A 24,660-nucleotide genomic window follows, 5' to 3' on the forward strand; every position below is an offset into this window, starting at 1 on the left:
CCACAGCCCAGTCTGGGTGGCCGACCCCGTGGGCAGAGGAGCTGCAGAAAGGGGTCGGGGTGCTGGGTGGCAGCACACGGAGCCAGCGTGGTAATTTCGGGGTGGGCAGCCGGGCCACCATCTCCGTTCTATCGGTAGCTGGAAGCGAGCTGCGCCAGTTGCGCGACTGTCGCTGCCGCTTCTATTCGGTCGCTGGTGACATTGGGAGGAGACCGCTTGGAGAGAGCAGAGGAGGAGGAAGAGGAGCGGGGAGGGTGGGGGTTGGGGGGGAAGAAAGTAGCAATTGTGCCAGGGGGCGTGTGAGCAGCCGGAGAGGCAGCCGCGCTGGTGACAACTTCTCTGGGGCGCGCACGGGGCTGGCAGGCGAGGAGCGAGCAGGGAGCGCGGCTGAAGCCGGAGCCGGGGGAGCCGCTGGAGCCTCGCGAAGCTGCGGCCCGCGCCCTGCGCCGTCGCCGCCGCCCGCCAGTTTCCTCCGGGTTCTCAGCCCCGGGTGCTGAGGCTTCGGTCTATAAATAGCAGGTTACAGCTCCTCCTGGGCGCGCACACGCTCACACACGAACGCAGGAAAGTCAAGCTAAAAGTGTCTGCTGCTGCTGCCGCCCCCCACTCCGCCTCCGGGAGAGGTAATTACCCGCCTGGGATCCTAGGGCTCGGTGGGGAATTTTGCAGGGTGGGGTGGGTGACGGTGGGTGATCCGGGAGGCGAGGGAGCGTGTTTGAGAGCGTGGCGGCACGTCTTGGAGGGGGGAGCCTGTCTGTTTTGCATCAAGTTTCTCAGTCTTGCAGCCCCCATCACCCCTCCAGCTCTTTAGCTTAAAGGGTGGGATGTGCTGTCTCTCCTCGGATGCTCGGGTACCCCTGTCACCGCGCCTACCCTCTCGCTGAGCGCCCCTCCGCCCGGCGCGCGCGCGTGTTCTCATTCACACTCACACACGCACACTCTCCGGGCCCCCGTGGAACTCTGAGCTCTGGCCTCGCTGACCTTCCAAGGCTGCGCCCACCTGCGCTGTCCCTGAGAGACGCTGAGGTTGGCCCCGGGCACTCGCTCCTACTCCCAATCCTGAGGATCGCAAGCCGCCGGCCTCGGAAGAAGTCCTTAAGGCATAGAGGCAGTGGTGGGGAGTGAGGGTAACTGGTGTTGGGGGTCCCCGTTGCCTTGTTTTCTTGTTTTTATTTTAAAAATAAAGAGCCCATCTCCATGACCACCTCCACCCCACCCTCAACAACTCATTCTGGCAGAGAAGCCTGGCGTGTCTTCTCCCGGCCATCAGGCAGCATCTCTTGTCCTACCCCAAGGAGGTCTGGCTGAGAGGTTAGGGCCTCAGCGCGAGAGTGCCTGGATTTTGGGCAGGGGGAGGTCGTGTTTCAGGTCTTAGAACTGTGCTGCAGGCTCTTCAAGCTCTCTGGAACCTCTGGCAGGGCCCAGGGCCAGGGAATATCTAGGAGTCTGATTCCTGAATGTACTTTCAGGCTGGTAGCTGGTACAAAGATGAAGATGCTAGAACCACATACACCTGTTTTTGCCGCTTCTTACGATTCTGAATTCTCCCTTCCTTGGGGGCAGTAGTTTCTGCCCCTAGGGAGGTGGTGGAGAGGAGCCCAGCAGTTTCTCTTTGGGGACAAGGACGTGAGGAAGCACATATTGATTAGGTTGTTGCTGCTGCTGCACAAAACTTACTGGAAAAACCCGGTAGGGTTTTCTGTGACTCTTGTTTTAATGATATAAATTTGCTCCTTTTCCTCTTTTATCTTCTCCCTGACCAGAACTAGTTTTCCTCTCTCTTTCTGAAATGTTATTTGAGGTCATTACCTTTATGACTCCAGATGTTACAGTTTGCATATCTTCTTCCTCTCAGTATGACAGACAGAACTTGTTTATAAAGGTGTGGCTCTGTAAGTAAAAGCCTAAAGACAGAGGATACATTCATCTCTATCTGAAGATGAGCTCCAGGTAGTTCTTTTATAGGTGTGCAACTACATTTCAAAGACCATGCTTGAAAAAGGAGTTTTCTTAATGAATTCTGGACCAGAAATGGTAGTAATCTCACTCAATGATAAAGCAGCACACAAGGTGCAAGGAATCATGAACAGGGCAGCTGGCTGACGATGTGTTAGAAGCAGAGTAAGGCATGGACTGGGCGAGTGGGCATTGTCAGTTCACATAGTGTACAAAGAAATGCATCATCTCCTTTATGCATTGATGCACATGCATGCATTATGTGTTCCTCTGTGACATAATCCAGCAAAGCATTGATAGGAAATGATCAATAGTTTTGTGAAAGGTACATGGGCATTGAAGGTTGAACCTCATCAATTTGCAGTAATGTAAAATGCTACTGCAAAATGGAATACTTTTTCAGTGTATTTCCTTAAAATGTGATTTAAAAGATTGTCCTTGAAAGGTTATGAAGTGTGTGCGTGGAGACAGGCTAGATGCTCAGGGTCATGAAGAAACATGTTTGCTGATTGAAATACTGCTCTTATTCTAGAAGAATATTCTCTTTGATGAAGCAAATCAATATTTATTTGTGATAAGCTGATGATCATTATGATGTGCATATTTATAACTGAAATTTGCCTTTGACTCTTTATAAAGTATAAGAATAACCAGATAAACCGTCGAGTCTGTCCCTCTAACTATTTAAGGTAGCACGCAGTCAAAGATATAGGCAGAAAATACTTTTAAAGTGTTGTGTTTGAGCTTCAATTTGGAGCTGCAAATTGAATGACTCCATTTCTCATAAGATTTTGGTAAAATACTAAATGGCTCTAATATAGACTCATCAGTTAAACTTGATTATAAAATAAAGCTATTATATTTTAGTTGTGTGAAATGAAAAATCACTAAACTGAGGGAAAAGCCAGATATTTTTTATAAATTGTGAAAACTGGAAATAATTAATTCATTTCTGAAACCCTGGAGTATCTTCCAGTAGAAGTACTACTGGGTAACAAAGTTAATTTTTACTGCCTTGAGGCAGAACCCAAGATGGCAATTCTCTGAAAGACAGAAAAAAAAATCCTGCCAACTGATCTTAAAACTCTTAGCAACCAAATGAATGGCAGTTTCTAGGTAAGTATTTGACATCTGAGAATAAAAAGTTAGAGAAATTATGGAATCATAATTAGCGAGTAAAATGCTTACTGAATATCTATTACATTTTCTTATTTCATAGTGAGTAATGCCCAGTAGTACTAATATTAGGTATACAAGTATCATACCTAATCTGTATAAAATAAATTCTTGTCTTTCACAACCATGGGAGTTTTAATAGATAGAAATGCCCTCTTTTTAATAATCTCAAGTTAAATATTCAGGTGAAGGCTGTATGAGTCTCTTCTGTATTGTGTACTTCAGTTTTGCAACATGTCCTATCTACCTTTCTAAACCCTGAAGGAATCTTTTCCACAGACCATTTTGTTACTACTTTTAAAACATGTTGCGTTAGAAACCCTTCATTAGAGAGCATTTTAGAGCACATTCTAACCGTATATACTATAATATTTAGGCTTCAGAAATGAGATAATTAAACAAATAATTTTAAACATTTATTTTAGATAAATCCAAATGATGATGCTATGCTTGAATTTTGTTGTTCAAGGTGCATATAGTCTTTGTGTTTCAAAGCTTTGGATCAGTATATACCTAGAAAAATCAGTATATATCTAGAAAAGACATTAAGATATTTGCAAAAATTTTAAGTGCTCTTTCGGTCTCAGGCACAATTGTCACTTGAATCAACTTGTATTAGTTTATATTTTTAATATATTTTCACTACCTTGTAGATTAAAAGAAGCATTTAAAATGCTTAGGAAATTTTATGGATTACATATGGATTATAATATATTATATATAGGTTATATATATACACATAGGTTATATATAGAGGTTTTATACACACACACACACACACACACACACACACACTGTAACTGCAGCAAAACTTTTCTTATAAAAGGCACAGTTGTACTCACTATCTTACTTCCTGGAAGTATCTTGCTATCAATGGTATACCATAGGCCAGCGGAATATCCAGGCGCTAGAACTTTAAACTTTTTCAGTGGACTGTGTAATTTCACCAAACATTAGCTATCATAATAGATGTCATTCCCACAGGATGTGAATTGGGTTTCAATACAGTATGTGTCCTTAAATGATATATTTCAAACTGAGTTTCTTGAGTTACAATATTTTGAGTAAATTCTGTCTTCTAGGTGTCCTGATTGTGTGTTGGAAGTCTTTAAATAACCTTATGCAGAACTAAGTGAAATAGAATTGGCAGTAATGTGTTTAAACTGATTAAAGGAAAATTTGAGAAGTTTTTCAAATCACGTGGTTTTGATTATACATTTCTTTGGGAATTATCTAAGTCAGTAATATTCAAGGGAACGAGGACAACATCTCCTCCCCTAAAACGAGAGTATCTATCTATCTATCTATCTATCTATCTATGTGTCTATCTATCTGTCTGGCATCATCTTTACATGCTCTTCTGGTTATGAAAATAAAGCAATACAGCAAACAATGATGAAATTATGTAATGCTTTTCTTTGTTGTTTTTCAAGGATAGAAAAGTTTGTGAGATACATAGACAACTTTAATTGTCATGCTGACTTCTCATGATTGGAGTAACAACATCAATGTGAAGTATCTTCCAAGATCAAAAGAAAAATATAATTTAAAAAATTTTTCATTTACTGGCTGTTTACAATAGATCATTTATTTACACATTTTAAATAGCTTTGAAGGAGAACTTCGAGATTTTTGTTTCTCAAAAGGGAGTGTGAGTTTTTTGTTTTTGTTTGTTTTTTGTTTTTGAGATGGAGTCTTGCTCTGTCACCAGGCTGGAGTGCAGTGGCACGATCTCAGCCCACTGCAACCTCCACCTCTTAGTTCAAGTGATTTTCCGGCCTCAGCTTCCAGGGTAGCGGGGATTACAGGCACATGCCACCACACCCAGCTAATTTTTTTGTATTTTTAGTAGAGACGGGGTTTCACCGTGTTGGCCAGGATGGTCTCGATCTCTTGGCCTCGTGACCTGCCCGCCTCAGCCTCCCAAAGGGCTGGGATTCAGGTGTGAGCCACTGCACCCGGCTGAGTTTTTAAATGTTAAGCAACAATGATTTACAGGGAATCACCTTAATATTTTTCACTATGAAAACTTGACAGAAATATGAGCCTTAGAATAGATAGTTGTAGTGCCCTAAGTAGATCAGGCCTGGGGACTACCATTTTAGAATACATGAATCAAATAGAATGTACTCCCTGACCATCTATAGCAATCTTTCCTTTAGTTCTTTCAAAATGGTTCTCACTTATTTTCATGGGGCTTTGCTTTCTTAGCCGAAAGATCAGTGATGAGCTCTAACCATTAAAACAACCAAAACACAAAAACTATTTAATGCTGGGGGGAAAAAAAAAGTAGGACTAAAAACAGTGGCATCTTTAATTGAAGTTAGAACGTATGGGTGTGTGGAGATGATGGCTATCTTCAAGAAAGCTTTAAAGTATTATTAGTGATAACATTCTACAATGTCTTTTTCAACATCTTCATATGCCAAACTTGCTATAAAACCACATATTCCACTTAGAGATTAGATACATCACATTCATAAGAGAATAGTTGCATAGTTGATAAACAGTAGTTAAAAATCATTTTTTTTTAAGTAAACATTTCCTGTTCCTGTTAACAAAACCTACAAATCTGCCGGGCGTGGTGGCTCACGCCTGTAATCCCAGCATTTTGGGAGGCCGAGGTGGGTGGATTACGAGGTCAGTAGATCGAGACCATCTGGTCAACATGGTGAAACCGCGTCTTTACTAAAAAAAATACAAAAATTAGCCAGGCATGGTGTCGCGCACCTGTAATCCCAGCTAATTAGGAGACTGAGGAAGAAAATCGCTTGAACTCGGGAAGCGGAGGTTGCAGTGAGCTGAGATCGCGCCACTGCACTCCAGCCTGGCAACAGAGTGAGACTCCCTCTCAAAAAAAAAAAAAAAAAAAAAAAAAAAACACCAGAAACCAAAACACAAAACCTTCACTTTGTTTTTAAAAAAGAGCATGTCTTTATTAATAAAACTTGCAATTTTTTTATATTAACTAATCCACTCAGGTCTTTTACATTGTAATTTGAGATGCGTGCGATTTTATGGTATGTGTAATTTATTTCTGATAGCATTCTTATTTTGAAGAAATTATGAATAAATTATTTTAGACCTGTCTTTCTGAATAAACTGGTTTAAAATGCAGCATTTTCACTTTGTTGAAGACATCCATTGTACATTTGCTGTGAAAGAGACATTAAGCACTAGGTGGCAGTGTGCAATGCTTAGAAACCGTGAGTCATTTTAAGTGCAATATATGCATTTATTAAGCTTTTCTTTTAAACAGAATTTACTTATATCATAGTGAGTTGATAAAACGAAAGTCAACAGGCACCTAAATTCTTAGTGGTATGTTGAGAAGATTGATTATTTGTAATACTTTAAAGATTTGATTGTAATATTTAACACACTCTGCTTTTATGTGAGGTCTGCTTATGTGAGGAACTGTTAGGAATTAATTAAATTATATAAGCTAGAATTCTGTTTGTGTCTGGGTAAGAGAAAGTGAAAAAGAAAATTAAATAAACATTATAGAAAAAAATGTGATTATTCTGAAATAGACATTGTATTAACCATTTGCATTTTTAATCCTAATCCTCTCACAGCATGTGCTGAGCAAATTCTTTTTTTCTAGGGGTCAAAGACTATAATTATTAATTTTTTTTTCTGTTCTGTTGCCCTTGGGACAATGCAAAAAAAGTGCAAATTACCTCACTGACGCTTCAGCCGATCTCCTATTGTCCTCTGTTATAGTGATGACCTGGTCTCCACAATGACCAAATTGAATCAGCCATGTCCTACTATAATTTGTTGGTTATAATGACGGCTGAAAGTTGTTTAACAATTTCTTCTTGGTTAATCTGGATATATACACCCCTGTCTTTGGCTGAATAATTAAATGGGACATAGCAGAGTAAATTAATTTATTCTGTCATCTGTGCATCAGAATGCGATCTCTGTATTGTTTAAGCGTCTGGTTGGAACGTCCTCAAGATCAATGTGGGAGACATTTCAGTCACGTTCACTAGATGTGGCTATTGTAAGAATGGAGACCAAAGAAAATAAGTTAATAACCCAAGCTGGCATAATTAAGAAATGCATTTCCCTTTTTAAAAGCTTTTTATTATGTAACATTTCAAAGGTAGAAAATAGAGTAGCACAATAAACTCCCACATACCAATCAGCCAGTTTCAGTAATTGTCAAATCGTGGCTATTCTCATTTCATTTACAATCCCAGTCACTTTTTCCCTCTTAGGGGTTTTTGGAAGCAAATCTTAGAAATTACATCAAGGACTGGGAGTGGTGGCTCATGCCTGTAATCCCAGCACTTTGGGAGGCTGAGGTGGATGGATCACCAGATCAGGAGTTCGACACCAGCCTGGCCAACACAGTGAAACCCCGTCTCAACTAAAAATACAAAAATTAGTTGGTCGTGGTGGCATGTGCCTGTAATCCCAGCTACCCAGGAGGCTGAGGCAGGAGAATAGCTTGAAACCGGAAGGCAGAAGTTGCAGTGAGCCAAGACTGTGCCATTGCACTCCAGTCTGGGCAACAAAAGTGAAACTCCATCTCAAAAAAAAAAAAAAAAGAAAAAAAAATTACATCCAAAGAAGTACACTTGTGAAGCAGTTATTTACAAATATAATTATCATACAAAGAAAAATTTAAAAAATAATTACTATTGTAAAAACGCTACATATTTTACTTAAAAAGTCCAAACTCTTGACATTAGGCAAGTTATGTACTTGAATTTGTTATACGATTGAGGTATAGACTTCAATTTAGGTTCTATGCAATTTTTTTATTTTTATTTTTTTATTTTTTTGAGATGTACTCTTGATCTGTTGCCCAGACTGGAGTGCAGTGGAGCAATATTGGCTCACTGTAGCCTATGCCTCCCGGGTTCCAGTGGTTCTTCTGCCTCAGCCTCCTGGGTAGCTGGGATTACAGGCACATACCACCATGACCAACTAATTTTTGTATTTTTGGTAGAGACGGGGTTTCACCATGTTGGCCAGGCTAGTCTCAAACTTCAGGTGATCTGCCCGCCTTATTTTTTTAAATTACCAAAATTGTGCAGCAATGTTCTTTGAACTTACTAGGTAATGAGTGCATACTTGATACACTAATGAATGAACTAGGCTTCCTAGGTTACAACAATTATTAACATCTTACCTTATTGCCACAGTTCTCATAGAAAATTTTACTTTTTTTTTTTTTTTTTGAGATGAAGTTTTGCTCTTGTCACTTAGGCTGTAGTGCAATGGCACGATCTCAGCCTACTGCAACCTCTGCCTCCTGGGTTCAAGCAAATCTCTTGCCCCAGTCTCCTGAATAGCTGGGATTACAGGTGCCCACCATCATGCCTGGCTAATTTTTGCGTTTTTAATAGAGACACAGTTTCACCATGTTGGTGTGGCTGGTCTCAAACTCCTGACCTCAGGTGATTCGCACACCTTGGACTCCCAAAGTGCTGGGATTATCGGCATGAGCCACCATATCCAGCCAAAGTTTTGCTTAATAAGTGGCAGACATTGTAGATATAGCAGACCCATGGAATGCAAGAACTTAGCTTTTCATGAGTTAAGATTTTACCATCCATCTTTAAAGACACATGAATATAGTAAGCTATAATTTTACTGCAGTGTGAATTTAAGTCACTTCCTTTTGGAGACTGACCTTTTAGTGAGTGAGCCCAGCCAGTGTCCTGGCAGCCACACCCCCCTGTAACTTGAGATACTGGCTGACATATTCTGTCACTTTCTAGGGCTAATTATCTGTAGTGAGTGTGTGTGAGAATTTGGGAATTTGAGAAATTGTTTGGTTCTCCCCTTGGAGAATGTCATGGATCTCCTGAAATACACCTTCTGGATTTTGTATAGAGTCGAAGTTTTAAATGAACAGATTTTTTTCAGATTAAAAAAAATTGATGATAACCACTGTGTATGAATCTTTGTGACATTAAGTATCTAAAAGCAAATATAATTCCATCGTTTAAAAAAAAAAAACCTTGTAATTTGTACCTAAAGGGTTTATTCCATGCCATGCCATGCCATGTGTTTTATACTTTCAAGTTATATAGGGAGCAAAGCATGTGTATAATTTTCTTAATATTAAATACATACATTTTTTACTTTTTGGAAATTTATTGCAATTTTTTTTCATAGTCTGTGTTTTAAAGACTGCCTTCAAATTTATTCATGATATTCATATCCCTTTTCCCATTTTATATTTTTGATAGGAGTAAAGAATAGTACACACTCAGATTAGTATAATGAGAAATAATAGATACAGTTGGATTCTACTCAATTTCTAGAATTTCTTTCTTTTTTTCCTCCTCACTATTTTCCTGATTTTAAACGTAATAAGTCTCCATTGAAAAAAATGGCAAGTAGAAAAAAGCCTAAAGAGTCAGAAAAAAACATCAAAATACAATATTGTTAACATTGTATCATATTTATTTCTAGGGTTTTTTGGTGATTTTTTTATATAAGTTGAGGGGTGTGTGTGTGTGTGTGTGTGTGTGTGTGTGTGTGTGTGAAAAATGAACGCCTGCCTTTTTTCACTTAGAATTCTATAGTTCAATTCAACTGAGTGATCGATTGAGGCTTACTATTTGCCAGGTACTGTGATAAGCGCTGTTCTGGTTCATGGCAATAAATATTTTTAAAAACTCCACTTTTCCATGCCTGCAATCACTTGTCTAATTTTTTTCATTGCTATTTAATAGTTAGACCTATGAATTATTATCAGTTGTTTAGCCTTTCTTCTCAACTTAGACCTTAAGCTTATTGGCGATATTTTTGCTATCACACTGCAATGGATATTGTCTGCATGATCTCATTTTTTGATATTCCTTGTCTACTTTTCTCACTGTTTTTCTTAGGAGTGATTCCTAGATGTCATGTACTGGATAAAGGGCATAAACCTTTTAAAAGTGCCGTAAATGTATCACCAAATTGCTTTCTAGAAAGCCCGCACTCATTTCATTCTTTCTGGAAGGTACAAGTCATTTTGCCATCCTTACCAGTAATGAGGAATTTTTTTTTTTTTAAGTTTCTTAATTGGAAAGGTGAATGTGATTGCAACAACAACAAAAGCTAAAATTTGTTGAGCACCTCCTACAGACTGTTTACCAGGCAAAACCTTTACATCATCTCATTTACTCTTTTCAACAACTGAAAAGGGAGGATGATATTATCGGTCCTGTTTTAAATGTTAGAAAACTTGGTTTTTGAGAGGTTAAGTGACTTACCCAAGATCACACAACAGGTAAGTGGTAGAAGTGGGCCTTGGAACAAGATTGATTTTAATCAGATGTCTAGGCTTTAAAGTGCTATGCAATACATCCATGTAACAAGCCTAACTGTGTACTCCTTAAATTTATACAAATAAAAAAATAAAGTACTAGATTCTTCTATTATTGTTTGAGATTAAACATTTTTGAAATGTAGTATTTTTATTTGTTTCATTTTGTAGTGCTAATTCATATCTTTAACCTCTTTGCATATTGAGACCTTAATTTTCCTTTTATTATAATTATAATTACATTTCTTTTTATTATATTTCTTTTTATTATAATTATTTTCTAATCATTTCTGTTTATTATATATTTTTTTATTTTGACATGGAGTTTTGCTCTTGTTGCCCAGGTTGGAGTGCAGTGGTGCAATCTCGGCTCACTGCAACCATCAGCTCACTGCAACCTCCCACTGCTGGGTACAAGTGATTCTCCTCCCAAGTAGCTGGGATTACAGGCATGTACCACCATGCCCAGCTAATTTTGTATTTTTCATAGAGACAGGGTTTCACCATTTGGCCAGACTGGTTACAAACTCCTGACCTCAAGTGAGCTGCCTGCCTCAGCCTCCCAGAGTGCTGGGATTACAGGCATGAGACACCACACCTAGACCCTTTCATTAATTTTCAAAAGTCCTTTACATATTAGAGTAAGAATACTGATCTGTTGTCATTTATGTTATCTACATTATCTTTTTAATATACAAAAGTTGAAATATGGATACGTTGAATGTCATATTTCTTTCATGTATGTGTTTATAGACAGTACTTCTTCATTTACCTAAATTAGGTTTAAATTTACCTAAATTGTTTTTCTCTTAGAAAAATTTACATCTAACTCTTTGATGACTTTTTTCCTCTCTAGTTCATCCAACACTTTTTTATTGTTGCTATATGATGTGAGATAAGGATTAAATTGATTTTCCTCCTAAAAATAGTTAAACATTTTCCCAGCATCAATTTTTAAATAATTCCTCTATTTCCCACTTGTTTGCGTTTCTGTTACCTCATATTATATGTTATATTTTTCTAAAGATACACACACACACACACATACACTCACACTCACCTAGATTTCTGGTTCTGGTACATTTATTTAATTCTAGTGTTCTGTCAGGTCTTTCATTAATATCATACAGGCTTAACTGTCATTGCTGTTTCCTTAATGTCTGGTAGGATTGATACCTTCTTCTTGTTGATTTTCTCTGGTGTGTGTGTGTGTGTGTGTGTGTGTGTGTGTGTGTGTGTGTCCCCTGATTCATTTTCACTGATATTTCTTCCAAACTAATTTTGGAATAATGTAAAGCTATGCCAAAATATTTTTAGATTTTAATTGAAATTTCATTGAGTGAACAAATGGAATTGAGGAGAATTCGATTACAAAATTTAGTCTTATTCAGTTACCTGTTGTATCTCTCACTAAAGACTTGATTTTTGGAGGCTTTTCATGCTATATGTAAGGACTCAGGTTAGAGAGGTGATTTTGCCAAAACATTTTCTTTTTTCATGCTTCACTCTTCAAACAGACTAAAGAATTACGCACCCTATCCTATGCCCTGTAGGTCCCTGTTAGCTTCACTCATTCATGTTGCCAAGTTTGGCCGATTGGTGGCTTGTGGTCCTCCAGGAAGGGAAACATGAAGCCTGAAAATGTTTTTTTCAATTACTAGGCCACAACTCTGCTCTCAACATATATTTGTCTTATTTTACTTAAATTAACCTAAGAAGACATATTCAGCATAAATACTTAAACAATGAATATGAATAATAGTTAATTTCTTAAACAGCTCACTCAGGTATCATAATATTATCCAAAAATATGTATTACTTTATATAACAACAAAATACAATGCAGCAAAGATTGCTCAGTGTAATATTTTGTTTCCATTTCAAATCTGACAAAATTATCTCTAAAATAATAGGCTTTTGGCCCACTACAATAGAGTGGCAAAGTTGGATATCTAGCCTGAAACTCTAGCTCATTTATTTGGGTCCATATTCTAGTTATATTTATTTTTAAAAATAAAAATAGTCCAGAACTATTTTCATGCATGTAATCTGTTTATGTATTTCTTTTTCTTTCTTTCTTTTTTTTTTTTTTTTTTTTTAGAGACAGAGTCTCACTCTGCTGTCCAGGCTGGAGTGCAGTGACCCAATCTCGGCTCACTGCAACCTCCACCTCCTAGGTTCTAGCAATTCTCCTGCCTCATCCTCCCGAATAGCTGGGAGTAAAGGTGCATGCTGCCACACCTGGGTAATTTTTTGTATTTTAGTAGAGACAGGGTTTCACCATGTTGCCCGGGCTGATCTCAAACTCCTGAGCTCAGGCAATCCACCTGCCTAGCCTCCCAAAGTGCTAGGATTACAGGCATGAGCCACTGTGCCCAGCCATGTATTTCTTAAACGCTGCAGAATGATACACTCTAGTGCTCTTTGACCTTGGTATATGAACAAATTTACTTATTAAAATCGTACAGGAGACAAAGCCTTGATTTTGTTAACAAGAGCCCTGTGGTTTATCCTGAAGCTGAGACTTATTTATCTCAGGCTAGTGGGCCCTACATCTCCTAGTGTCCTGTCTCAGGAAGCTGCATATAGAGAAGAAGGATAAGTATTGTGTGGAGGCATGTTTAGGTCTACCTACCTACTCCTCAAATCTAGTTATGTTGTTTCCAAGGGCAATTCTTCTGGGTGGTGGGAATTGTGTGTCTAAATTACATATGAGCTATAAACATGGGGAATGTGGAAAGACCATATTTACCTTTCTGCCTAAAGCTACAAGGGATTCCACAGGGGTGGGTTAACAAGTCAGGTTCTACTAACATCCACTTTCCATTTCATAGGCTAGATAATTGAGCTCAGCAACAAATGAAAACAAGCGAAAAGCTTATAATTTGCATTTGTTAACATTTTTGAATTTCCATGCTGCAGTTTACATGTTTCTTTTGGGTTGAATGTTTGAAGCAACAGGAACAATGCACTCGCAGTGATGAAAAGCCTCTCCAAACCTCAAGGGAGTTTTTCTCCTACTTGTTTAAATTTTCTTGTCAGAATGTCTTGGGTGATGTGGTACTGAGAAAGAGTGCATGTGAGGGAAATAGAGATCAGTGTGGATACTGCAGAACAAAAAACATTGCAGTGGGATTCTAAATCACACTACATTTAACTTGGAATCTTATACAGACTTGTATTTTCTGTTTCCAACACATTGGTCCACAAAAACATTAATTATAGTAAAAAAATGAAATGATTTTATGGAAAATACAGTCTTAGTTCAAGAAGGTACTTTCAAGGACCTCTAGTTTTGCTATTTCTGTGTTCCATTTTAGGATGACCCATGTCTTGATTTGCTTGGGACCGAGGAGTCTCAGTGCCAGCACCAGGAGGTACCTTAGCAAATGGATTGGTTGGCCACCTTGTCTCCACGAAAAAAAAGTATAGGGAGAGCAGTAGGTAGCAGTTTGTTAAAAGTCTGTTGTAGTTTGTAGAAGAGACAGTTTTTGGTATTTGAAAGTGTTCCCTGAACATCCTACAAATAATCATCACCCCAGAGATGTTACAAAATCTGGATTCATTGTCCTTTGCTGGCAGAAACTGGGTATTTCTTATTTATGTGCTTATCCTTATTTATTCATAATCGATTCCCTGCATACTTCCAAAAATGATTTGAGGTGACTTACAGTAAAACCACATATAAAAATACCGAGTTTTTACAGCAGTTCAATAATAATGTAAAAGATATATTTTGGAGCTTGGCTAAATGTTAGCATGCCTCTAAAATTAAATTTGATAATATGAATACTAACTGGTACAAAATCTGAGCTGCTTTAGGTAGAAAAATATATTGGGACATACCAAATCATTACCCAGATTCTCATGATTTTGGATAAAAGAGTAGCAATTATTTGAGCAATTATTTAGTGTTATAAAGTTCCTAACAGACAGTCTGGATGAGCTATTGAGGTGGGTCCTGAGATAGAAGAGCTTTGGGCTCATCTAAATAGAAATGTCACTTTTGTTCAAATGTATGCTTTTGATTCAGGCTTTGCACATTCTAGCATTACAAACAATTGCTAGAATGAAATTGAACAGACTTGCATTTATTTTAAAAACTTGGTTTTTACTAAAACTTGCATTTATTATAAAGACCTGGCTGGCTGAGGTGGGAGGTTCACTTGAGCCCTGGATAACATAGAAAGACCCCGTCTTAAATAAAAAAGTCATTGTATTCTGAGTCTTTTTCCCCCTCATATATTGTGTAAGGATAATGTCTATTTCACAGATTTGTAATAATAATTAGGTGTGATTGTCTAAAAAGGACATAAATATAATAAAATTATAGGATTAATATCAACAGCTATTAACATAATTATTATTGTTATATTCTATACTCAGAATGATCATTTAGGACGCAATTACAACTTTACCTGTATTCATGAAAAACTATATAGATTCATCTTGGGTGGGTGTGGGTGGCTGAGTATATTTAATAGATAGGAATATTTACTCTTATTTATCTACCTGTTAGAATGTTGAATTACAAATACACTCAAATGACTCTATGGGTATCAGAAATGAAACTGCTACATTTTGTGTAGCACCCACCCAGAGCTTCTAAATGACAAAAAACATATATTTTTTTAATTGAACTTAACTGTGTGTAAACAAACTATGTCTCTTCACATGTCATGGTCTTCATCATTCCCTGTTGTCATATACCTGACCCGCTTCACTTGTGTATGTTATTTGCCTGTCCCTAAAAGGCATTTTAACTTGAGTCTTCCAAACCAAAAAAAATGCTAAATGGATTACATATTTCCCAAACAATCCTTTATGCATATTATAATGTAAAACAAGACTTCAGCAAAAGGGAAGCAATGTACACTTCACTGTTAATGTTTTCTGACAGTGTTTTAATTCAAATAGACTTTATGGCTGCTTAAGACCTAAAACTTGACTTTAAAAAGATTGGTAGACTTAACATTCTTTTGTGAAATTTAAAAATCCAATAAAATTATTTGTGTGCGTGTGCACGCGTGTGTGAAGTGGGTCAGATATAAGACAATAGGGAGGGTAGAAACTGTGATATGTGAATAGACATGGTCTATCTGAAAGCAATTAAATTAAATTTAAACAAACATTGTTACTCCTGATCTGCCTAAAGCAGTTTAAATTCATATACTTGGTGTTCTTCACTTGAGCTTCAATTGATGGGAATGGAAATGCCCTTTGGAAGTGGCTTACTGCTGCAGTGGCAGGGGGAAGGTGGGCTTTCTCCCTTGTGGTTATGAAGTTGAAGGTGACTTCCAGTCCAGAAAGGCTAAAAGCAGTTTATGTATCTGTAGGATCCTCTGCTTTCCCATTTGTCTCTTCTTTAAGTTGGAAAGTGGTTATTTAGCTCTGACGGGATCAATCTACTAAACATATACATGCTATCTGAAGATCCTATGATGACAATCGTCATAAAATTACCCAGGAATTGAAAATCTTTAATCATGCATTTTGAATATTCTAGCCATTTTTTTTTCATGGCCTAAAACACATTATAGTTGGAAGGAAACATCTGTTGCTTTTCATGAGCGCTTTGGAATCCAATATGCTTCATTTACACAGTCATTTTATGTGGACTGGGCACACTTAAAAATTTTACTCATCACTGAATTTTCTGCTAGGCACATTCCATATAAGCAGAAATAAATGTTAACCTCCATCAAATCCACTGATTAAAGCCATCATAGAAGTTGGCAGCTAAATGCTGAAAAACCACTGTACATGCTGGCTTGTTTTTCCCTCCTGCTGTCCTAGACGATATGTCTTGAGCACAAAATATATTTTATTTTTAGGAATGATTTGTTTACACTGGATGGTGCTAATGCTGCTAAGGTTTATTTGTACCATAGCTACTTATACTGCAGATACCATGGGAATTTATATGTACTATAAAAACAATGCATTTAGGAAAAAATAAATACACCTTGGGTGATAACTCTTCATTAAAATAACCATGGATTAAATCTCATTCTATGAAGCACCTTCTATCTCTGAATGGAGGACTGTTGTGAACTATCATTGCATGAACATTGCAGATTTATTTGCTGATCTGTGGGGTGAAATTTGTTTGCAGATTATTCAACATAGAGGCTAAATCTTGGGAAGAGGAAAAAACGCTTTTTGTGAAACATAGGAGGAATTGGTGTTTTCAGCCTGATCATAATTCACTGAAAACACAAGAGGATCTGTATGTACCATGTTCTTTAAATTAATGGATAGTGAGGAATCTTTCTTTACCCTTGTGAATCCTTGTAGAAGACATTTGCAGAGAAATTACTGGAGCTTCTCTCCCATGGGGAGATTAATGTTTTAATATGCAAAAGTAGACAAGTCACAATTCTTTTGCTCAACGGCACTCTGAGCTGCACAGTTTTGCTGCTTTATTTTCCCCTATATCCTATCTTCCTAAAGACTTCTGTAGAGTCAAATAGAGCCACTAAAGCAAAGCTGTATCTGGCCTGCACTTGAAGACTCTGCTATATAGAACCATCAAGCAGCTGTGACTTAGATCTGGTGGAATAACTATCTACATGACAGTATTCAGATTTTCTTGCTTATCCATGCCTTTGGAATTTACTACTCGATTTACTAGCATCAAAGTTGAGCAGTAGAAAATGGTGTGAGGGGAGGATGTATCCTTAGTTCCTCTCACATCTTTGTTTCCAGAAAAAGTAGAAGCCAACAAAAACAGTTACTTTAATAACCCACCACCCAATCTACTACCCTCCTGCATCTTTTTTTAAATTATTTTTTTTGAGACAGGGTCTCGCTCTATCACCCAGGCTGGAGTGCAGTGGTGTGATCTTGGCTCAGTGTAGCCTCCACTTCCTGGACCAAGTGATCCTCCCACCTCAGCCTCCATAGTAGCTGGCCCTATAGGTGCATGCCACCACACCTGGTCAAGCTCTCCTCCTATTTCCGCCTCCCAAAGTGCTAGGGTTACAGGGATGAGCCACTGCGCCTGGCCCACTCTTGAATCTTGTTGCCGTTCTCTTCTTTCTGCGTGGGTAAACTAAGCCCTGCATATCTGCACTCAATCCTGTTTCCGCCTGCACTCTCAGGGATCTCTATGTGGCCGTATTCCTTGTCTCCAGTATCTTCCCCTCTCTTTCTCCTCCGCCTCTTTCCTTTGAGCAGGGAACGCACTCAAGATTTCCACACATTAAAAGACTAAAACTCCTTCTCTACTACATATTCCCCACTAGCTAGCCTCTTTTCTCTTCCATGGTAGAGCTGAGGATCTTAGCAGAAGTGATCAGCATTTTCTTTACCTGTCCATTTCATTATATTATGGACTCCACCTCTACAACTCCAGTAAAATTCCTTTTGTCAAGATCACTAAATGAGAGAGACTTTGTGTTACATTTCATAGGTACTTCTCTGTCTTCATTTTACTTGACCTCTTGGCAATATTAAATTGTGTTAACTAGTCCCTTAGAAAAATTCTTGCTTTAGTTTTCTTGATACTGAATTTTCCTTTTATTAGTTTTAATTTTTGAATATAAAAATATCTTGGAGATATACATGTATCTCTATATGCATACATATATCTATAATTATTAGATCACTTTGGCTCGACTTGACCTCTTGTAATGTTGATGATAGCCTTTGCATTCATGAACACAGTACATCTCTATCTTCCTTTAGTGTCTTTCAATAGAGCTGAAACATTTGCTCTAGAAAGGTCCTCTACATCCTGTGACAGACTTAAACATCTCATTTTCATTGTAATTATTAAATGGTATATTTTTTAAAACTAAATTTTCAACTATTTGTTAATGGCTGATGGAAATATTATTGATTTTAATGTATTGGTCTTATCTGTCCCTTTACTAAATTCTCATTTTTAGTTTTTTTCTATGACTTTGCTATTTTCAAGCAGAATATTTGTTGTAATAAAAGTCTATTGCCGGTAAATGTTCTTGAATTCTGTTTATCTTAAACTGCTTTGTATGGAGCTTGCTGCTGAATGATAATGTTACACGGTTTCAACTTGACAGCTTTTCTTTCAGCACTTTGAGGATATTGCTCCACAGTTTTCTGGCTTCTATTGTTACTATTGAGAATTTCGCTGTCAGTGTAATTGCCCTTTCTTTGTAGTCATCTGTCTTTTCTTTCTGGTTAGGATAAAGGCTAACCACAAGGAATAGTGCAGAAACTCAGGAATAGCAGCAACAGTGCTCTCAGTGAGGGAGAGGATGCTGGAAAGAAGAAGAAGGGAGGCTTTGTGGAGCAGGTCACACCGAGGGGAACAATGACCTTCTGTCAAAAGGCACAGCCAGTCCTGGGGACCTCATAGGGCAAACGCCAAGGACATAAACACCTGAACTCCCTCTCCCTCCTCCCTCTGATCTCCTGCCTGTGCTCCACACTGGCTAAAGTCCATCAGAAGTTAGGGGTCATGATACGATTGGTGTGATGACCCATACAGGTCAGCTGTCCGAGGGCAGAGTGCATGGTAGAAAAGCTGAGAAGAGTGGATCCAAGTCAGCATAAAATATGCAGCCCATTATATTTTCTTTTCTCTTCAAACTTATCTAGGCATTTTTGACACTTCTTGCTCCTGTTTCAAATTTTAATTCCATCTCTTATTTCTTTGGGCACTTCATGCAAAATTACTTATGTTGTATCTGTTAGTTCTGATATCTTAAGTCTTGAGGTTCAATAATTTTTGGTTGTTTCTGCTGTCTCTTGCTCACAATAGCTTGTTTTCTTGAGTTTATGTTCATTTTTAAATGTGAGACCATTCTTGTCTTAAATTAATCTGTGCTATCCTTTCTTTCTTTCTTTCTTTTTTTTTTTTTTTTTTTTTGACCGAGTCTTTCTCTGTCACCCAGGCTGGAGTGCAGTGGTGCGATCTTGACTCACTGCAAACTCTGCCTCTCAGATTCAAGTGATTCCCCTGCCTCAGCCTCCTGAGTAGCTGGGACTACAGACACACACCACCATGCCTGGCTAATTTTTTGTATTTATTAGAGATGGGGTTTCGCCACGTTGGCCAGGATGGTCTCCATCTCTTGACTTCGTGTTTCACCTTCCCCGGCCTCCCAAAGTGCCGGATTACAGGTAAGAGCCACTGCTCCTGGCCAATCTATGCTATTCTTAAGGGACCTGAGTTGAGGATGTTTTTCTCCAATGAGGATTTGCATTTGTTTCTGTAAGTTATCATGGATTTCCACTTGCCCTCTCTGTCTAAGTAGTGTCATTTAAACCCTGGACTCATATTAAAGAATGGTTATAGGTAAAGTATTTTACAGAAGGCTATCGATTTTTTCATGCTCAGAACTATGGTAGAGATTAACAGATTTCTTTAGGTGTTCCTTTTTCAATAGGCAGAAGTCTTCCAATGCAGCTTTTATGGATGGTATTTCACTGTTGAGTACTGCAGTACTGCATATTCTATGTGGGGCTCAGGTTATCCACCCCACATGACATAGATCCAAGGCCTTAATACCTGTTCTTATATACCTGGACTTTAAATTCCCCAGGCCTAGTTTCCTGGCATTTTATATTTGTCTTGTCATTCCTTAATTTATTTTAATTTTAATTTTCTACTGAGGGATTTTCTTTCATTTCTTGTGAGCTCAGCATTGTATACATTATGGCAATTTGTTTGAAATCTAAGATTTTGTTGTGAAAGATAATTAGTTCTCCCATTTATTCACCATTTTTCTTGCCTTGTCACCCTTTGCAATTCATTTTCTGATTATCCTTTAAGTTTTGGGTACTTTGGAGTTCAGTTCCCTCTTTCTGGATCACGTTACACTTATAAATCCATTATTATTTAACTCACAAACTACCATAACCTTTATGTGTGCAGGAATTATTTTTGGTATTTTTCACCAATATCTCCTTAGTGTTTAGCATAATATCTAGCACATAGTTTGTGTCTAATTCATATGTGTTGAATGAATGAGTGAATGCAAGGACCATTGATGTGTCTCAATAGAAAATGATTACTTTTTTTTCCGTAGATAGGGAGGGGTGGAACAGCAACAGCACTATAATGATAAATATTTTCATTTCACGGCAGTTTCCCGAAGTTTGCACTTCTCTTCAGGAAATATATTTCTGGCTCTGAGTTTGTCTCTACCTTCATGCTATAAGCAATGTTAAGTATGTTTACCCCTTCCTTAAAAATATGTATGGCTGTAATGTACTTGGGTGAATTCTAAATGGTTTCTGTGTATGATGAGTTTTTTTGAGTCTACACAGGGGGATATTATTGCACCTTTTTTGGTGAATGTTGTTAGTATTATTGGCTTTTTTCCAGTTAATATGAGGGCCTTCTAGTTTGGGTGTGACTTTATTAAATTGGATGACTGGACTTGAAGACTTAGGTTCAAGTGGAGCAGATAAAATAAATTAAGTTCTGCAAATATTCAGAGAATACAACACCCAAAGATGTAGAATAGCACTTTAAGTACACAGAGGGGGAGAAGTAGGGTGAAATCTGACTTTATCAATACTGCATAGCTCTTATGCTAACAACACGGGACTGGCTAGTGTGTTTAAGAGTCTTCCCACAGAGCACAGTATGAAAAGCAGCTACTGCTATGTAGAGTCAAACCAAAGACCAACCCTCAAAATAAAGCACTGTGGCTTTTCTCAACACCAGGCCTGGAAAGTGAGTGACTCTGAGGCACAGTATGGCAGGCCCTGATTTGCGTTCTATGGTGAGGTTTTGAAAACAATGGTGGGGAAGGTGACTTTGGCATAATAGGGGCTACAGAAAGGCACCACTAGGCCTGTGGACAAAGAGATGCTGCTGCAAATTTCAGTAGCTACACAGGAAAAGCTATTTCAACAGCTGCAACAAGCTTTGAGAGCTTTTAAAGATGAAAATGGTTATTGTACTTCATCTGGGCTATTTTCAAGAGCTTGCTGGGTCATTCATTCTTTCTGTTTGTTAGGAGCTGAAGACTTGAGTTTGTAAAGACCAAAGTGGAGAGAGCTCTTTTCAGAGTGAATGGAAACACAGGCTTAGCTGGCTATGAGTTCCCATACAGAAACAGCAGTTGAAAAGAACAGTGTCTTGGGTGAGGACACTGTAACCAAAATATCAGAGAAGCAGAACTTGTTCAGGAGGGCAGATATTGTACAATTTTAAGAGATTTCAATATGAAAGTTTTGTTTGTTTGCTTTTGTGTGTTTTTTTTTTTGTGTGTGTGTGTGTGTGTGTTTGAAATGAACACAAGTTAGCATTAGGAGAATGGAAAAGGGGACAGGATTCAGTGCCTACTGGGACTCAGATTTGGGGACACCAGGCAAAATCTGCAAGGGACCTAAAAGGAGACATACTTCTTTGGTAAAAGCCTGGAGCCAATGCTATTTATTTTTGTGCAGTGTTATCCTGAAATGCAAGGATATTAAAAATGGAGAACTTAGCCTAGGAATCTGAAGTATAGCTTAGCCTCATTCCCTCATGCAGCCAAATAAATTGACAAACTTAACAGCTGAATTCTGGGGAAAGGATATATCATGTTCAAATTTTGGCTGTCAGAGCTGGAAAAAGAAAGATGTGATTACCGTTTCTCATGTACGTGTATATTTCGTGGATGAATTTGTTGAGTAACTTTTACTCAAGCTATTTGCATAAAAATTACATTTCAGCCTATCAGTGGCAATGGGACAGCACAATCAAACTAAAAATAAGTGTTTAGAACAGGGCACATAAACAAAGGAGCATGTGAAAAGGGACTTTTATTTTCCACATCTGTGAAAACATGAGGTAAGACAAAAGTTGATTGAGATCTCTTCTAGCTGAAGCATTTTAAGACTTTGAGACTCTACATCTTACATTTTAGTTCTTATTTCTTCTTTGCTGTGCCCTATACTATAGCCAAATAAGACTACTTGCTTTTTCCCAAATACATCTCCTATTTTTTTGCACATATATGTTGACTAGAAAGTTTAAAAAGAGAACAACTTGCTGGTAATAAAGCCAACCAGACAAAGTTACAGTAAAATCTTCAGCCTATGTAATACATTAAGTGAAAATATTCAAATTTTGTGATTTAGAGTCTAAAACTAACGAATGGGAACTTTTCTGGACATCTCTATTTCCAGAAGATGATAAGTTAGATTATCAGTACTTATATTACAGTAATTCTAGTAACCACATCCTCTCTTGTAAAAGTACTAAGGCAAAAGAAAGGCAAAAGAAGTCAAAAGGAAGAAAATAACCGATTGCATTCACAAAATGCAAATAGCCCGCCCTCTAATATGTCAAAGGAGCATGGATACTAAAAAAGTCTGACATGTACTTTAGTTCATCAGTGAGAACTAGCACATAAATCCAAGGATGCAGTGCTGCTTCACAAGCTTGTCATAGTTTTTTCTCCTCCAACATACTTCCTAGTTTAAATTCTCTGATGCCAAAGTGAAAAAGACTTAAGAAAAGTCCTCAACACCTTGTCAATGAAAATATTTGCAAACTCAAAGACAAACATTTCCATTTTAAAGTATATATTTCCAATGTATATTATGAAAATTAAGATTTCCTTTTGTTCTAGGCTTTTTCTTAAAACAAAGGATCCTCTTTATTTGAAAAAATTGTTTCTATAAAGTAAAATAATGTTGAAGTAATCGAATTAACTTTTTGAGAGAGAGGCATTCAACCCTTGTATCTGAATAAAGAACTGAGGAAAATGAATCAGAGTTAAGGTTGCTATGACAGCTCATAACCAAAGAAATTCATTGTTCTGATGCTGTGCAGAGAAAGCTTCTGGATTGTGCCTTTGAAGGGAATGATTCATACGAGAAAAGCCATAGCTCCTGGAGTTAGAATTACAGTTATGGTTAACTCTCAATTTTAAAATAATTGCTTATTTAATTGAATAGGTTCAAGACAACACTTAGCAACTATTCTTAGCCTGTTATAGAGTGTTTTAGAGCCATGAGGATTTAGAGGATGACAGAATGGAAACGAGCCTAGTGAACTATTTTAGCCAGGGGTCTCCAGAGAAATAGAACCAGTAGGAGAGAGATAGAGAGAGAGAGAGAGGTGATAGATAGATAGATAGACAGACAGATAGATAGATAGACAGTTAGATAGCTAAAAGAGGATTTATTATGGGAATTGGCTCACGTGATTATGTAGGCCGAGAAGTTCAACAATCTGCCATTGGCAATCTGGCAGTCTAGGAAAGTGAGTGGTATAATTCAGTCTGAGTCCAAAGACTTGAGAACATGGAGGGCGACGGTGTAAGTCCCAGACTCCAAAGGCCTGGGAACCAGAGCTCCCATTTTCAAGGGCAGGAGGAGATGGATGTCCCAGCTCAAGCAGAAAAAAAATGGCTTTATACTTTTTCTGACCTTCCTCTGGGTGATACTTCCTCTGGGTTGGATCTGACGACCCAGATCCAAGAGTAGCAGATGAGAGCTGGTCCTGGAGCCAACCCGTAAGAAACGTGTAGTGAATGAGAAACCTTTGTAAGAAGACAGGAAGATTTCGGAATTGTTTGTGAACATAGCATAACCCTGCATAACCCATCAATATGCAGGGTTATGCAATGTTCACAAACAATTCCAAAATCATCCTGTCTTCTTACAAAGTGTTCCAAATTGTTAAGACTAGGAGACTATGTGAAGAAAAAGGAGAGAGTGTCCACCGTTATTGTTGAGGGGATCTGAATCACTTTTTTTCATGTAACAGAAGGCAGTATATTCTAATGGTTAAGGACTGTCTGGTCCTTTAAGACAGTGGTTCCCATCCTTTTTGGCACCGGGGACTAGTTTCATGGAAGACGGTTTTTACATGGATGGGGTCGGGGGTGGTGCAGATGGTTTCAGGATGAAACTGTTTCATCTCATTGCATCAGGCATTGGATTCTCATAAGGAGCACATCTCAGATCCCACTCATGCGCAGTTCGCAGTAAGGTTTGCGCTCCTATGAGAATCCAGTGCTGCCACTGGTGTGACAGGAGGCGGAGCTCAGGTGGAAATGCTCACTGTCCTGAAGCTCACCTCCTGCTATTTGGTCTGGCTCTCAACAGGCCATGACGGGTATTGATCCATAGCCCAGGGGCTGGGAACCCCTGCTTTAAGGCACAGTGTCTAAGCCATTGTTTCCTTATCTGTGAAATGGGAGTGATCATCTTAGCACTTAACTTCTGAAGTTGTGATGATTAAACGCTAATGCACTTAAAGTGCTTGACATAGTGCTGCACAGTAAACATACATGAGGTTTAGGTTTTAATGG

At 38.3% G+C, this 24,660-nt stretch overlaps 1 protein-coding gene across 2 annotated transcripts in view; it reads left to right on the forward strand.

Moving 5' to 3' along the window:
• The first annotated feature begins 310 nt into the window (after positions 1 to 310).
• The window catches only part of INPP4B (inositol polyphosphate-4-phosphatase type II B), an 841,422-nt gene continuing 817,072 nt past the window's right edge, over positions 311 to 24,660 (forward strand). For both annotated transcript variants that reach the window (XM_032246545.1, XM_032246548.1), the window contains exon 1: positions 311 to 623. The gene's annotated coding sequence lies outside the window, so the exon portion shown is untranslated. The remainder of the gene's footprint in view (positions 624 to 24,660) is intronic.

The sequence above is a fragment of the Sapajus apella genome, unplaced genomic scaffold (genome assembly GCF_009761245.1).
Source record: "Sapajus apella isolate SASKATOON/1434 unplaced genomic scaffold, GSC_monkey_1.0 scaffold61, whole genome shotgun sequence".
Lineage (NCBI taxonomy): Eukaryota > Metazoa > Chordata > Mammalia > Primates > Cebidae > Sapajus > Sapajus apella.